This window comes from Humulus lupulus, chromosome 4 (genome assembly GCF_963169125.1).
Source record: "Humulus lupulus chromosome 4, drHumLupu1.1, whole genome shotgun sequence".
NCBI classification, from domain to species: Eukaryota; Viridiplantae; Streptophyta; class Magnoliopsida; order Rosales; family Cannabaceae; genus Humulus; species Humulus lupulus.
The window spans coordinates 56,058,416-56,072,630 of record NC_084796.1 but is presented as its reverse complement, the minus strand read 5'-3'; the positions used below and the strand labels follow the sequence as shown (position 1 = coordinate 56,072,630).

The window sequence follows — 14,215 nt, the reverse complement described above, 5'->3', positions numbered from 1 at the left end:
TCTATTGGAACCTCCTCTAACTCCTCGGACGGTCCCACTTCACTTTCATAATCCCCAAAGCGAGGATCAAAGTTGATTCCCTCGCTTTGGGCAACACCCTATTTGGTGACTTCATCACCGGATGGGGCTTGTTGTTCACCTATACCAAGAGTGCTTTCTTGGTCAAACATTCCTTCCTGATCGGCTACGACTATAAAGCTTTGGTCGACATCCATCTCATCTACCTCCTCTCTCTCGGCACATACAATCATGTTGTTTTCTTTGGCCCCCTTTCGTGCTTTAGCTACCGAGGCATTATAACATTCCCTAGCCTTTCTCTGGTCTCCTCGGACGCAACCTATGCCTGCACTGGTCGGGAACTTCATGGAAAGGTGCCATATAGAGACTTCCGCATGCAAGGTTGTGAGTAGTGGTCGACCAATAACCACATTATAGGCGGACGGGCAGTCGACTATCAAAAACTCTGTCTGACTGTCTCATGCTTGGGAGCATCCCCCGTTGTGACTGGTAACTTGATCGTTCCAGCTGGTGACAACCCTTCTCCAGTAAATCCATAGATGACTTGAGAGCATGGATTCAAGTCGTTGATAGATAGTTTCATCCTTTCAAAGGATGATTTGTAGATAATGTTCACAAAACTCCCTGTGTCGACCAGGCATCTCTTCACCTTCATATTCGCTATTTGGACTGTCACGATGAGAGGGTCATTATGAGGATATCTCACGTGTCGCACATCATCTTCAGTGAATGTAAGGGACTCATTTTCGTACCGTGGGTTCTTCGGAGGCCGCTCCTCTACAGTCATGACTTCAGACGTCGATGCTGCATCAAACTCATGCCGAAGGGTTCAAGCATACCTCTCCCTTGCTTTGTTGCTATCCCCAGCCAGATGTGGACCTCCACATATGGTGTCTAGAGTGAAGTCCACAGGCTCGGGTTGCAAAGGTGGGGATCGCCGCCGCTTAAACCTATGATTGTTTTTACTTCCCTCTCCTTGGGTCTTTTTTGCTCGATATTTTTTCAATTTCCCCGACCGAAGGAGAAACTCTATCTTCTCCTTGAGATGATTGCATTCATTCATGTCGTGACCATAGTCTCCGTGGAAATGAGAGAACTTATTCAAATCTCTCTTACTCATCTCCTTCTTGATGGGTGGGGGTTTCCGGTAGGGGACCTCCTGATGACTTGCGAGATATATCTCCGCTCGGCTGGCCGAAAGAGTGGTGTAATTGGTGAACCGAGGTTCATACTTAGTTGGCTTATCGTTTGGTCCCAAATTAGCCTTCTTTTCATTGTGGCGGTCAGACCTGTTATTCCCACATTTCTTACCACCACTTTGATCGTTTCCACCATTCTTGGGAGGATCAGTCGATCCGCTCGGATTGTTCAGGCCCTTCTCTTCCTTCTCAATCGCATCATCCAATTTCATATAATTGTCCGCCCGGTTAAGAAATTGTTGTAATGTTGAAATTGGGTTGCGATGAATACTTTCCCACAAAGGACTCCGATAGATTATGCCTGAAGAAATGGCCACCATCTTCCCCTCATCTCCAACCGCGGTTGCTCGGTTGGCTTCTCTCATGAACCTTGGTATGTAGTTTTTGAGAGATTCATCTTTCCCTTGTTTAATATCCACCAAGTGATTGGCGTAAACTGGAGGGGTCCAACAGCACTGAACTGCCTGCAAAACTCTTTCATGAAACTTTCCCAAGAAGTGATGGAGTTTGGCTTAAATTTCCAATACCACTCCTGGGTAGTGTCGGACAATGTAGTGGGGAAAACTCTGCACCGATAGTCATCACTCACTCCGAGCATCTCCATTTGGTCTTCGAATTTCCCCACATGCCTTATCAGATTTGCCTTTTCTGTATAAACTGGTAGTATCAGTGCTTTATACTTCGCTGGTGGCTGGGTTGCTCTAATTCGAGCACAGAACGGGCTGCCACTCCTGTGGTCTACTGGATCGATTGCAGAAGGTCATTTCGACAGGCCCTGAATTGCTGCTGTCAGAGCATCAAGCTGGGCTTGGATGCCTGGGGCCACTGCTTCGGACTCATTCTCGGGAGTGTCTGGCCGGGCACTCCTATCCAGCACACCATCATCAAGTATTTCTACTTGAATGGTAGGTTGGTTCGGATCTCGCCCTTCGACCGGGACGGTCCTTCTCCTGTCAGCAATGACATCTCTTAGATCCTTCTGAGAGGTATGCCTCCCTAACCGATCGAACACCGTACTCCGAGTTTTTTTGGAAGGCTTGCCGTGCGAGACATGCTCCTTACCACTGCGTTGCTGGTTGGGATGCAGTGGTGGCCTTCCTATCTGTGCTGGGTGGTCTTTTCCTCCTCGTTGGTTGTTGTCATTCTTCTCCTTCGACTGATTAGTATGATGACTATTAGCTTCATCACAACCATGCCCGTCTTTGAAGTGTGAAGTTTCTTTACCTCGAGGAGCCCTATTTTGCTCCTGCTCATGGGGAGTTTTCTGACTGCCTGACTTGTGACTTCCGGATCTGGAAGTCTCTGATCAGTGGCTCCTTGAGGGGGTTCTAGAGTTCCCCCTTTGGGTTGACGCAGTGCCCGATCGGACCCCATCTTCTTCCCGACCAGGTGGGTTACTACCACTTCTATTTGGTCCTTAAGAATTGGGTCTGTCAGTGTTTTTGTGACCAGCTTTTGTGGTCTTTGCTCCTGGGGTGGCTGCTCCTCATGCTGCAGCTTGGGCATTGGCTTTGGGCCAGCTGCGTAGCTGCCTCCAGAGTGAGTGCAGCCTCACGATGTCGCCTATCGGCCTCCTCCTGCTGTTGCCAGATCTCCTTGCTCCTAGCATCCATCTCCCATCTTTGCTGCTCACATGCAGCCTTCTGCCTAGCCATTTCTTCAGCGAATGCCTCCTGTTTGGCGTTGAATTGTGCCATTTCCTCCTGGAAAGCCCCCATGGCTTCCTGGAGTTGTTCAACCTCTGGAGACACGTCCTCGAGCTGGACTCTAGGGTCAGTCTCATAGTCTTGAGGACTAGGACCTTCTAATCTAGCAGGCTCTCTAGAGGAACCTGGCTTCTTGGAGGCCGCATTGGTGTTCATAGGCGCCATAATGCTACAGGGATTATCGATTTTTCTCTTTAGGCTCTCAATGAAAGTACCAAAATGTTGACCGTGTTTTTGGCCAACGACGTGTAGACGTCAAAACGACAAAAAACCTTCAAGAGAAATATACGACACAGACAATTTTTATAGTGGTTCAGCCCCAATGTGTTGGTAATAGCCTAGTCCACTTAGATTTATGATTATAGATCTACACTCAAGATCAGATGAACCTGCGTCAACTGAGTTTCTTCAGTGCAGATTAAAAGAATACAAGAGTTCTCTTAAGATACAATTACTCTCTCTGGAAAATTGAAATCTGAACCCTCTCTATGATGCCATGAGCCTTGTATTTATAGGCTTAGGATCGTACAAATGATGTCCCCCATAATCGAGATATTTCGCTATTCTCACTATATTTAATTAATAATAATATTCGAAATACAACAAAACACTAATTTTGTGGGATAATCTGAGAGATTCCCGCACAAGTATGACCGATTCTTGTTGAATTCGTTACTGGGATCCTTTGCGTAGCACTGTTCTGTCTAGTCGGTCCACATCACACTCAGGAGGAGAACTGAAGGGCCAAAATTCCTCACTCGTCGGCCAAGACATGTCTGGTCAGACAAGCACCTGACTGGGCTGACAAGCACATGCCTGGTCGGCCAAGGACATGACTAGTCGGACAAGTACCTGACTGGGTGGACAAGCACCTAACTGGGCGGACAAGCACCTGACTGGGCAGACAAGCATATGACTGGTCGGACATGACACTTGACTGGTCAGTCAAAAATCTTCACCGGTCTACCGGACCACTCCTAAGCCAGACTACCCAACCATTCCTTGCCATTTGTCACTTTTATTGCCACGTCATCATTTTCAAATTTTGGGGATAACAAAAATTAATTAATAATTGTATAATTTTTGAAATTATATAAATAATTAATTTATTATAATTTTGAAATTATAATAAAATAAATATTAAAATTTTGAAATTAATATTTAATTAAAATTGGTTTTAATTAGTTAGTAGAATTAATTAAGTATCTTTATTTGAGTGGGAGATAATAATCTGACAAGTTCAAATTGGATTTGAATTTAAAAAGATTAATATTTATTCAAATAATTAATTATTAGTGATAATTAGATAAAAAAGATAATAGATTGAAATTTGAATTAATTATCAAGTTGTTGGATTTTATCAGATAAGGTAGTTTGAATAAATAATTGTGGAAAAATCACATTCCCCTATTTAATAGGGTGTTGCACAACACACACAGTTCCTGGACTGTGTGTGGCGTGCAACAATAGAAATCTGAGAATAGATTTTTCAATTTTATTTATTTTATTAATTAATTAATGAAAAATTCAAAAAGATAGTTTTGATATTTTCATTAATAAGATAATTAATTAATTAAAAGATAAATTGTAATTGGTTACATATTTATTTTTTAAATTTAAATATTTTCTATATAAGTTAGACTTATCAAAAAATAACAAAAAAAATAAAAATACTAAACACTCAATTATTCGTTTTAAGAAAAAACGATACTTTCCATCTCTCCTTGAAAAGATACAAAACCAATCTCAAGTCTATTCTCTTTATCTTGTGTGTTGAGTACATCAAGTTGAATTAGAAATATAGAATTCTTTATTCTCTAAGTGCCACACACTTTTTAAGGTGTAGAGAACGCTATGGAAGATCTTGGTGTGAGTATCTGGGAGCAGCTTGGATAGGAAGATCGTTTATTTTACGAAAAGATAGCAAGGACACTTGATAGGCATCAAGATGTATGTTCTTTATTCTTTTCTTGTTTATGATTAATGTATATATATTAATGGATTCATATATTTAAAAGTAGTTTAAATATGTTACCAATTTTTTGTTGTACACTAGGCCAACCCATCACACAATTTCGCTGCATATTAGGAAACTTATTCCTAACAGAAACCTAGAACATAATTCGGTTCACCCAAATCCTTCATCTAGAATTGAGTGTTCAGCCAATTCTTCACATTTGAAAATTTCTTAACATTTTTTCCAATGAGTAAGATATCATCTACATAAAGAACTAGGAATACCACTATTTGATTTTCCTTCAGTTGGTAAACACAAGGCTCATCAATATTTTTTTCAAAGCCATAGGTTTTGATTATTTTATCAAACCTAAGATTCCAGGAACGAGAAGCTTGCTTAAGTCCATAAATGGACGTATTCAACTTGCAAACTTTTACTTCTTGTCCAGCTACTTTAAATCCTTCTGGCTAATCCATATAAATGACTTCGTCAAGCTTCCCATTAAGAAAAGTTATCTTGACGTCCATTTGTCAGATCTCATAGTCGAGAGCGACTGCTATGGATAGGAGGATATGAATGGACTTGAGCATGGCTTCCGAACTAAAAGTTTCCTCATAGTTCACACCTTCTCTTTGGGTATAACCCTTTGCCACTAATCGAGTTTTATAAGTTTTGATATTTCCATCAACACCTCACTTCTTCTTGTAGATCCACTTGCACCCAATGGCCCTAAAGTCACTAGGTGCTTCCACAAGATCCCACACAAAATTTGAGTACATGGACTCCATTTCCTGTTTCATGGCTTCGAGTCATAGTTCCTTTTCAGGGCTAGCCATTGACTGTTTGAAAGAAAACAAATCATCGTCACTAGTGTAACCAATAACCATATTGGTTTCACCATCCAAACCATAGTGAACTGGGTTCCTAGAAACCCTTCCACTACGACGAGGCTCTGTGACTGTTTTCTCAGGAATAGTGGTATTTTCTTCATTTAAATCGACTTGCATCGATTGTACATGAAGAGTGGGAATTTCATCATCAACTTTTGTTGATGACGATGGAACATTGGTTGGAGTCAATTCTTTAACCATCTCCTCTAAAACTACTTTCATGCGTGGTTTGAAGTTTTGGACAGTCATTTTCCAGAAAAGTAGCATTCGTAGAAGTAAACACTTTCTTTTCTGAATGACTATAAAACACATGTTTCTAAGATATATGAACTATAAACATTACCTTTGTTTTTAGCTGCAAGAAACTTGGGACAATCATGTTTCCAATGCCCCTTCTCTCTGCAGTGAAAACACTTACTTTTACCTTTCTTGTTTTTCTTGTTCTTCCCCTTAGGCGTTTGTGCATTTGGTTGTGCAATCGTCATTACAGCCTTTGCAGGCTTGGGGTTGTTGTTTTGTCCACCTTTCGTCTTGTTTCTAGCTTTCGAAGATGAAGCTTGGTTAGCTTCAGCCTTAGCTGGATCAGTGGCAGTAGTAGTGGTTGTCTTCTTTTCTCCTCCCTTACTTGGTCCACCCATGATAGACTCAAAAGTTTGAAGCTCATTCATGAGCTGTGTCAAACCATAGTTGAGTTTATTCAACACATAGTTGGTGGTGGACGAAAAGAAAGCTGGAGAGAGACTGTTGAGGATTAAGCCGACTTGAGCTTCCTCATCTATTGTTGCTCCATGAAGTTCAGCTTCATAAAGTTCAGATGATCGGGAGCATGTTGAGAAGGTGCCATTCGAGCATTGGCATATTTCTTGGTTGCCTCAAAACGAGTCTGCGCTGACTTGGCGCCAAACACGTCTTGGAGCTGATCCATGATTTTGTAGGTCATCTCAACATTTTCCATTTTTGTTTTGAGAGTGTACAGCGCCTTGTTGTTAGCCGCCTGCCAACACTTACACTTATCCCTCACAAACTTGGTAGCTCCTTCAGCTAGAACTTTCGAGGATTCCTCAGTCATGACGAACTTGGAGTTGTCACCAATCAACACAGTGTTGAAGTTTTGCTTCCATTTAAGGAAGCTTTCTCCAGTGAGTTTCTCCATAGAAAGTTGAGAAAGGATGGGAGTAGAGACAACCATAGTGATACTACAAACTATCAATAAAATAGAATTTAATCACATTTTCTCAATAAAACTTTCATTCACACAAATTTCAAGAAATAGCACAACATATACCAAAAATATGTAAGATATGAGAAATAATACCAAAAACAATCATATCTCTATTTCTTTAGGTTTCGATACTAATCTATGATATCCTTGTCCCGGTTGGCGAGAGTAAAAAATACCACTAGTTAAATAAAGTAGTAAACTTATTTAATAATGGACACCATTATTAACAACCTACTATTTGATCAAAATAAGAAAACAAAATCTCTTATTTTATGAGCTAGACCCACGGTTTCGATAATCAATAGATTTAGTCCTAGTAGTCACCGTAGGGGTGAGTCTAGTAGAATTTGACGCTTCTTTCTCAAAGTCAAGTTTCTCGCTTGTTGCTTTAGAAAGAGGGGCGCTAACGTTTTTTGGCTCCTTCTCGGCCCGAAAGTTCGCTTTTGGCCCTGGAAGTCCGAGGACCTTTAGTACCATACCCCACCCCGACCCAACAACCTCCGCACCAAGCAAGACCGCCCTTGTCCCTTTCCTTTCTCCATCCTGCCCCCTTCTTTCTTTGTTCCAATAGAGTCTAAGGAAAAGCAAAAGCGGTTTGTATGCCTACTTGAAGAAAGGAAACGAACTTCCATTCCCCTCATTCAAAGAAAAGAAAGATGAAAGTTGAATAATAGCTGCTAGCTCCCTTTAACACCAATGATATATAGGAACCGAACTCAAAGGCTTGCATGTTAAAGATAGAACCAATGGTGGCAGAAGAGATTTGTGCAGGCAAAGCCACTCGAACGAATGTGAATCTTTCGAAATTTAACCTTGTCAAAATAACTAATGAACACTTTCCATAGGGGGATGAATCAAAGCGTCTCGATGCCCCCATTAAGCTATTGACCTTGTTAAACCAACGGTGGAGATCAAATATAATTCTTAAATTAAGCTCATTATAAAATTATAAAATTTAAAAAGAGTATTTTTATTATTTATTTTTGAAAATTAATGACTATGGTTCTCTATAAAATTGAAAAGTTTAATTTTTAAAACCAAAGTCCTATAATTTTCTATTAATTCTAAAGTGTCACATTGAAACAAATTCAATTAAATTAGAATTAATTTGTTGCTAATCAACATTTAGGTCTAACTATTATAATGAACATATACAATTAAGTCCAACTCAGGCAAATGAGCCTTAACAATTGAGTTTATATGGAGGAGGGTTGGGTCTAGTATGTCGTTCCCACTACTAAGATCCCCTTACTTCCATACAAGGTCCTAAAGACATGAATTTAAACCTTCATTTTATTAATTGTTATTAATTGATTATGCCCACTATAGTCATGCAAAGTAAATGAGCCTTCATAAGTGGAACCACCCACAAGAGAGGAGTTTAAACTTTATATTTTCTAATGGGCCTAAATAAAACATATCATTTTATGAATATTTTATTTGGCAAAACCCATATATTATGCAAAATATGGGCCACTATATGCATCTAAGCCCAATTGCAAAAATACCACATATAGTACAAACAAACAAGTGATAATTAGATGGACCTAATCATGTTATTATATGAGCAAGTCTATGAATTTATGCAAAAATATCACAATTAATTTTCTAGAATTTATCACAAATTTGAATTAATTAAATTTTAACAAAAAATGAGTCAATTTAAATGAAATTTATCAACAATTAACAATAGTTCATTTAAATTTCATTTATCAACAATCAACTTGGTTTAGGTTAATTTTTTTAAAAAATTAATTTAAATATAATTTATCAACAATTAACCATAGTTAATTTAAATCTCATAAATACATATTTTATTAATTGGTTGAAAAAAAATGATATTTTTCAAAATTTAACCAGTTTTAAATTTTAAAATCAATATCTTAACTGTTTTTCAAAAAATATATTATCTTGTTACAACTATAAGCAAAAATTTTAACCATTTAAAAAAATATTAATAGATATAACAACCCTAAAATATCTCAAAACAGTTAAACAAGTTCAAATATCCATAAAAATATCTAACTAACAAATTTCAAATAATTTAAATATTAAAAACTATATAATAAAAAATATATATTTTTTCAAATAAAGATTTAATAAAAATAACATGTATTTAAAATAAAATATCTTTAATATCTGATATCTTAATTATAATATTTTAATATATTAAAAGATTTAAAATTAAGTTGTTAGCCTATTTTTAAATTTGAATTTGAATCTTTGTAGAAAATATCTAATTTTTAAATATCAAACAAACAAAAATAACTTATTTTAAATAACATTTTTAAAAGAAAAAATAAATATGATATTTTGGGTTTGACATATAAAAATAAATTTGACAATTTATTTTCTTTAATTTAAAAAAAAATTAAAAAAATCTAGGTGAATAGAAGCTGAGGTGCGCGCGGAAAAGCTTTTGGCTGTTGAGGGACGCGCGCGGGTGGCTGGGTGATGTGCACATGCACGCGTGCGACAGAGTGACAGTCAAGGGTCGCACGCACGTAGGTGGGGTGACGCCGAGGGTCGCGTGCGCGGGGTGCTGAGTGACGCGTGCAGGGCGCGCGTGGATGGGCAGCCAAAAAAAAAAATCGATATTTCTTTTTATGCAATTTTTCAAACCAAAAACGGTTTCTAATTACTTTTTACCATGTTTTACACAACATAAATCATTTATAAAAATTAATGGTATAGAAAACACAAATAAATAACCTAAAATTACTAATAATCACATAGAATTCAATATGCTTCATAAAACACATGAAATACATCTAATTACTCAACACATCAAATAATTCAATTTTTAACATGTTCATGCATGAAAATAAAAATTACCAAAGGCTGTGAGGCCAGTTGTTGGGAAAACTTACACATGATCTTGTTTATTTTCATGTAGATCTTATATTAAACAAATTAATATAAGATAACCTAGAACATGTTTCTAAAATTGAATTCAAACAGAGATAATGTTAAGAACACTTACATTATTGTGCAGCGGAATGATTAAGTCCTTCTTTCAGTTTCTCTAACCCTTGTATCCTTTCTATCGCAGAGTATCACCAAGAAACTGAACCGATCTTCAATTTTCTTTGCAATCTTCCAAAATATCCTTAGAATCACCTAGACTAGGGTGGGCAATTTTCAACACATGAGATAGATATAGGGAGGACAAGAGAAAATAATATTGAGGCTTAGAAAAAGACTTATGTTTGTAGAGAGAATCTAAAACCTGCTAGTTCTTCTTATTTTTAGTGAGATAGTCTTTTTGTAATATGATTTCAACTCACTTAGCATTCCTTTCAGAGGCTCAATTAGGTCACTTATTAAATTTAAAAATTAATAAAATAATAGCCAATAATCAGCCCTAGGTTGAAATTATCATGGGCTTTAGGCCCGTGAAATTTCTCAATTAATTATAAGCCAATTGGATTTAAAATCAATGTCTGTATTATTTCCTATTGATTTAATTATTTAAATCCTTTGTCAAATTAATTATTTATAATTTGAACCTTGATTCAAACTAATTTATTAATTTAGACACCAATTTATCTTAATTATTAAATCTGCCCTAATTTCTCTTTTCTTCTCTAAATTACATAACTCTGTGAAACTATCCAAAATTGACCTGGTCAACTTTGATAATTCTAATTGATAATTAAATCAATTAATTGAGACTATGTAGATGATTTTATCCAAGGTACAGTGCGGACCATGGACCTATGAAATCAAGCTCCAATAAGTTATCATAAATCTAACAAATGAATTTACTAACTTATTAATTCCTCGTGACTCCACTAAAGACTCAGAATTGCACTCTTGAATTCATAGAACACTCTATAAGCAATATAGATACGTTATTAATTATCCATTGTTACAACCATAATTTTCATTCAATCCTCTATTGACGGTCTACAATGAGATAGGACGAAAAAACCATTTGACCCCTTATTGTATTTTATCCTTAAGACACTTAGTTCCTTGTAAATGATATTTCAATAAACTAATATTAATTAATGAAATGAGATCTCTATCATTTAGCACCTTGAACCAAACTAAAAGGAAACCATCGTTTCACTTCTTCACCAGAAGCTATAGATGTTCATATCTATGATAACACTCCCACTCAATTATATTACCAAGTTCCCAAGATGTAAGTATGGGTTAGTCCGTAGGGTAAGCTGGTAATGAACAAGTCAAATAACTCAAATAATACAATCAGTTAGAATACTAACCACTCAGAATTGAGATTGAATTGCCTATGGTAAACTATATGATATGTCTAGATTAGATAATAACACTGTGTTTACTTATCCTATCTACTGTCAATATCGGTCCAGTCCGATGTAACAAATACATCCGATTTTATCTACTTTGTTAATGTTTTGGAAAGAACATAACACTACAATGTGTAAGTAAATCATATCGTATATTGGCAAGTCAGCGTAAATCGTGTACACTAACTAATCTTAGGACTAACTTATGTTTGAACATATAATCATATTTATATTCCACTGTGATTACATCACTATAAATATAATTAGCTATATGCTCGGGATTTAATATAAGTTTATATTAAATAAATAATCATGAAAATAAATCATGTGAGCAAAATGATTGACCAAGTCAAAAAAATAATTTCTTTTCTTTTATTGATAATAAATGAGATTACAAAGAAATTGAGTTTTAATTAGGGCATAAAACCCGAACAGTTATCGCACTTACATTTTCTCTTGGGTCCCTCTCTGGCTGGGAAGATAATCTTCCAAAATTATGAGCTTCAAGCTTGCTTAGAGATGTAGCGATTCATCCCATTGTGTTCTCCAAATTCTGAAGACATGCTTGATTACTCTGAAGAATTTCATGTGTGTTTTGTTGAAATTGTACAAGATCCTGCTACACTTGAATATTAGAAGGGACTAAAATTTTCATCATATCAATAAAAGATAGCTCTTGCTCTTTTGAAGTTGCAGGTGGGGTTGTTGAGATCTAGGCACAAAAGTCTACTGAGATCTTTGCTGAAAATTGATTCCTGGTGGTCTAGCAGGTGCCGCTTGTTGTTGTTTCCCATTTCTTAAATTAGGATGACCCCTCCATACCTCATTATAATTATTTGAATAGGGATCATATTGTTGTCTTGTCTGCCCAAGAAACCCTCCAATGGCATTTACTTGCTCAGGAGCATTCTCTGGAAGAGTAGGACACATGTCAAAAAGATGTCCCACCATCATACATATACTGCATGGTCTGCCCTGTTGTCCTAAGGCCAATTATTTCATCATGGAAGTGAGTTGAGCTATATGTTGTTGTACTAGAGTGCTCACTTTATTTACCTTCTGAGGTGGTGGCGGTGTTTCGTTTCTCATCCCAAACTATTGCGAATTGGCAGCCATATTCGATATTAAGTTCCTAGCAGCATTCGATGTCTTGTCTACTACATCTCCCCCACTAACTCCATCAATCATGATCCTCCCCATTAGCAATAACCCCTCATAGAAATATTGGATAAGGAGTTGCTCACTAATTTGGTGATGGGGGCAGCTAGCACACAACTTCTTAAATCACTCCCAGTATTCATAGAGAGTCTCACCACTGCACTGTCAAATTCCACAAATTTCCTTCCTTATACTCCCAACCTTAGATGCAGGGAAATACGTCTCCAAGAATAAACTCTTCATTTCATTCCAGGTGTCCACTGTGTCGGGAAGTAGATAATAAAGTCATTCCTTAGCAGCTAAAGAGAAAGGAAAGGCTTGCAGCTTGATCCGTTCCTTCAAAATTCCTTGAGGCTTCATCGTTGAACAAACCACATGAAATTCCTTGAGATGTTTGTTAGGATCTTCCCCAGCTAATCCATGAAAAGTTAGTAGTAAATGGATTAAGCTCGATTCAGCTCAAAATTCACCTCAAGCTTCGAATACTGGATGCATAAAGGCTGATGAGATTGGTTAAATATAATGGTTAAGATGTTTACACGTTGAGGTGCAAAACACTTAACGGTTTTTACTTAAAGAGAAGTGAAAATATGAGATTGTGTAGAAGGCATCTAAAAGTGACTTTTACGGGTCTAAAGTGATACAATGAGGTATCCAAACATTCTAAAAAAGGTTGGTAGCATTTGGAGAAATTTTAGGACCATTGGAGTGGTCCAAAGTCAGAGAGGGTGGCGATACGTCGCCCCCTAAGTGGCGTAGCATCACCTAAATGTGAAGGGCTTCAAAAGCCTTAGCAAGCGATGCATCACCTGCTAGTAGGTGACGTATCGCCTAGGCTGTCTTTTAGGGTCGTACAATTTACATAAAATGCTCCAAATGATGTGTTTTAAATGTTCTAATACTATTGGTTAGACTAATGATGATGCCTACACTATATATATGGCTTATTAGAGTTGAAAAGCCTTGATCACACTTTCAAACTCTCTCTCTAAAACTCATTCTCTCTCTAGCTTTCTAAGACCAAAGTTTTCTCCAAGAAACTCATCAAGCTTGCTTGACTTGCATGAGTTTCAAGGCGTGTTCAATCCCAAATCTCATTCTACTTAGTTGAAGCTTCAAGCAATTGGGAAGGCTTGGAATAGAGATTTTGGACAAAAATATTCATATTGTCTATAAGCCTTAGAAGCTCTCCAAGTTTAAAGATTCAAGTTTAAATATTCATATTGGGTGCCGTCTCATGAAGACACGTGTCTTTGGGTGAAAACACAGACAACATTTTCCCCCAAGTCTCTACTTGTCCTCGGACAGTGGAGACTTAAAAGTGATGGTCTTAAAAAGGTTCTCGAGAGGAGATGCTTGGACTTCCGCTGATGTCACCACGAGTTTTCCTGCCACGTGCCCTAACCCCATTGTTGGGCCCATCAATCCGTGCAATTAATGCACTGTTAATTTCACAACCCGAAACGTCTTTTCTGTACCCCAGGCGCCCATTCAGTTTACACTCGAGAGCTTTCTTTTCCAATGCCAATGGTCACGATCCGCACCGTTCCAATTTTAGGCCATTGGATCATCCTCGAGTATCCAAGTCCTAAATGATCCAACGGTTGGGACGATTTTCCTTCATCCCTAAGCACTGGATCTATAAAAGGTCAAGGATCAGATTTCCCAACGTTACTTTAGCCCATTTCAAATTTTTGTGCCTTCAAACTCTCTAAACTGTCCAAAACCCTTCTCCAACATTACTTTCTTTCTAGTTTCTTCTACCTCTTTGGATGATTGGCGTGAGGCTTC

The 14,215-nt window shown here is 37.5% G+C and overlaps 1 non-coding gene across 1 annotated transcript; it reads left to right on the top strand.

The window, feature by feature from the left end:
* The first annotated feature begins 12,512 nt into the window (after positions 1 to 12,512).
* On the top strand, positions 12,513 to 12,619 carry LOC133833206 (small nucleolar RNA R71). Its single transcript, XR_009892600.1, has one exon. It is a non-coding gene; the product is annotated as a small nucleolar RNA R71 (small nucleolar RNA).
* The last annotated feature ends 1,596 nt before the right edge of the window (positions 12,620 to 14,215 follow it).